The 3723-nt window shown below is 34.1% G+C and overlaps 1 non-coding gene across 1 annotated transcript; it reads left to right on the top strand.

Moving 5' to 3' along the window:
* The first annotated feature begins 2201 nt into the window (after positions 1–2201).
* LOC122114075 lies at positions 2202–2303 on the top strand. The gene has a single exon (XR_006148527.1). It is a non-coding gene; the product is annotated as a U6 spliceosomal RNA (small nuclear RNA).
* The last annotated feature ends 1420 nt before the right edge of the window (positions 2304–3723 follow it).

The raw sequence follows: 3723 nt of genomic DNA, 5'->3' as shown, positions 1-3723 counted from the left end.
TTAAGTGAAGTAAGCTAGGCCCAAAGAAACATGGTTTCCCTTATTTGCAATATCTAGTGTATGTCTGAGACACGCAGAAATTGTTACATAAGTTTATGTTAGGTGAAATGAACCCCAAGATAAGAATTCAAAATTTTCTTCTTTCCTGCAATTATTTCTAACATATTCATAAGATGATTTCTTTGTTACTTTGTATGTCCCTCCCGCATGGTATAACCCCTGTTTTCACTGTATTTGAGGTTGGTATAATTTGTGGAGGGGAAGGGAAAATTTTTTTTTAAATATGGATACAGGTGGACCCATTGCACCAATGAGATATACAAGACATTATGTCGAAAAACGAATTTTACAACTTCGGGTTGGGGAAAGGGGAGGGGGAATGGGTTGTAAAGGGGGTGAGATGGGAAGGGATAGTAAGGAGAAACAAAGGAGTAGGCAACAATGCTTGATAAGAAATGTACTCATTACCTTGCCCATGTAATTGTAACCCCTCTGTCTGTTATTTTCACACTTAAAAAAACAATAAAAACCATAAAATATAAAGTGATTTTGATAAAAAAAATTAAAATGACTCAGAATAAATTATCAATGCAGAAACAATATTTACAGAAGCAAACTCTCAGAGATATTACATGACTTTGAGAAGGATAAAGTGGAAGGGATAGGAATGGGAAACAAAGGAGGAGGCTGCAATGCTTGATAAGAAATGTACTCATTATCTTGCCCATGTAATTGTAACCCCTCTGTACAGTATTTTCACAATAAAAAATTTAAAAATTGAAAAAAGAAAGAAAAAAGAAAAGGAAAAAGTGGCTGAATTTAATATAAATTTAGAAGTATGACCATTCAGAAAACATAAAAAGATATTCTTTATTTCATTATATAACCCAAAGCAGAAAGTAAATGTTATTTAGATGATTTTTTTTATAAGTCTCTCAGGTGCTGGGAAGGTGGTTCAGTGTAGAGTGTTGCCTTGCATGCATGAGGTCCTGGGTTTGATTCCTCAGCACTACATAAGCAGAAAAAGATGGAAGAGGTGCTGTGACTCAAGTAGTAGCACTAGCCTTGAGCTGAAGAGCTGAGAGACAGCAACCAGGACCCAGAGTTCAAGCCCCACAACCAACAAAACAAAACACAGTCTCACTTTTGTGTGCTCAAGATTGTAACACTAGTGCTTAAGTCTAGGGCTATGCTTTTAGGTGTGGACATTTATCAACACTCCTGATTCAGATTCTAATTGATAAAATTTTAATCAATATTTTTTTCTTACTAATTTTGCTCATTGTAAATTCACATATACCTATAAAAAACGATGTGGCCAATTCAATAACATTCTCAAAGTACTTCTTAATGATGGCTTACAAAAAGTTGTATTATATTACAACAAGGAAAACAATGCTACAAATAAGGAAAACCAATACATAAATATTAATGATTAATAAAATAAAAAACAAAACATTTACCACTGTTTCCAGTATTTGAAATGTACTACATATTCGATTTATTATTTTCTTATATTGCTGTACATTTAAAACTGTCTAAGTCTATGATGTTCAACAAGAATTTTATAGGCTATGAGTAGCGTTTAAAGTTATCCAATAAGATTATTATTTATGGTTCATCTCATCATTTGTATATGGCTTCTACCATCATTTGTTCCTCACTAACATATAAAGTAAGGAAGCCCTTAAATTTTGACAGAAACTGTGAAGTTAATATCTTAAATCTTCACTCTGCTTCTTTACACAAACACTTTGCAACTTCTCATTAGTAAAGTTTCTATAAACTCTGAAATGTACATACTTAGTAGTATATGACTGCTACCATGAATCTTAAATGCTTTATGGAAATGTTTTACAATCTGCTAAATAGTCTTAATTTTGGCATATATGAGCAAATTCCCACAATTAAACATATTGAAAACATTAAAACTTTTAACAAACCTTAACACTATCTATAGTGTTCATTATGACAGGTTCCTTGTACAGAATAATTGAATTCCTCCCCCTACACATCCGTTGAACAATAAATAACTGGAATTATTTTGTTTTTGACATGTCAATCTTGACTTTATTCTTAAAAGTGTTCTTATGTAAGAAATACATTGTTCTAAAATTTCACGACAATTCTTTTGAATTTAATTTTTGTGGAATTGTCTAGTTTAAGAAAATCAATTACACTTTATATATAAAAAATGTTCTGTGCTCAATTCGGTAGCACATACACTAACATTGGAACAATAAAAAGAAGAATAGCCCCTGACTGAGGATGACACGCAAATTCGTGAAGCATTCCAGATTTTTAAAAGAACAGATGCTGGAGGGGATGTGGACAGAAAGGAACCTTAATGCATTGTTGTTGGGAGTTTAAACTTGTTCAAAGGCTTTGGAAAGTAGTATGGAGGTTCCTCAAAAGACTACACAGAGCACCCCTAAGACCCAGCAATCTCATTTTGGGCATTCACCCAAATGATCTCAAACAAGACCATACTAAATCTACTAGCAAAACTATGTTCATTGCAGCATTATTTACCATAGCTAAGCTACATAACCAAACCCGATGCCCCACACTAAAGGAATGGATCAAGAAAATGTGTGTGTGTGTGTGTGTGTGTGTGTGTGTGTGTGTGTGTGTGTATACTGGATTTCTATGCCTCTATCAGAAAGAATGGCATCACCCAGTTTGTTAGGAAATGGAAAGACTTGGAAAAAATTATATTAAGTAAATTAAGCCAGGCCCAAAGAAGTGAAGTAAGCCAGGCCCAAGGAAACATAGATCCCATGCTTTCCTTATTTGCAATAACTAGTATGTGTCTGATACAAGCAGAAAAGTTCAGATAAGTTGATGTTAGGGGAATGAACCCCAAGATAAGTATTCAAATGTTTTTTTTGTTTTTTGTTTTTTTCCTTTCATGCAATTTTTCTAACATATTTATAAGAAGATTTCTATGTTGCTTTGTATGCCCCTCCCCCAAGGTATAACCCATGTTTCACTGCATTTGATGTTGGTATAATTTGCGGAGGGGAAGGGAAAAAAACCAATTCGTTTAACTAGCGATGCAGGTGGACCCATTGCAACAATTAGATGTACAAGTCATTATGTAAAAAAATGAACTTTACAACTTTGGGGGGAGGAGGACCGGGTGGGGGAAGTGTGGGAGTATGGGAAGGGATGGGAAGGGGAAGCAAAGAGGAGCCAACAATGCTTGATAAGAAATGTACTCATTATCTTGCCCATGTAATTGTAACCCCTCTGTATGCTATTTTCACAATAAAAAAAAAGAAGCATAGGTCCTATGGTATCCCTTATTTGCAATAACTAATGTATGTCTGGGATAAACAAAGAAGGTATGGTAAGGCGAAAAAAAGGAGGAGGCAACAATACTTGATAAGAAATGTACTCATTACCTTTTCCAGGTAATTGTAACTCCTCTGTATGATATTTTCACAATTAAAAAAAGAGAAAAGGTCAAAAGCATGTGCATATGACTAGATAAGATGATGTTAAGGTAAATGAACCCCAAGATAGGGACACAAGTGGTTTTTTATTTGTTTCTGTTGTTTCTAATGTATTTATAATGTACGATGTGATTTTTTTATATGTGCATCCCCCACAGTTAAACCCCTGTTTTCACTGTATCTGATGTTGGTGTACCTCCATCTTGTATATACACTTCTCTAATTTGGGTATGGAAAAGGAAAAAAACAAAATGCTTAAATAAGG

The sequence above is a fragment of the Dipodomys spectabilis genome, unplaced genomic scaffold (assembly GCF_019054845.1).
Source record: "Dipodomys spectabilis isolate Male_0828 unplaced genomic scaffold, ASM1905484v1 ptg000105l, whole genome shotgun sequence".
Taxonomy (NCBI): Eukaryota; Metazoa; Chordata; class Mammalia; order Rodentia; family Heteromyidae; genus Dipodomys; species Dipodomys spectabilis.
The sequence above is the reverse complement of the archived record's forward strand: the minus strand, read 5'-3'. Positions and strand labels throughout refer to the sequence as shown.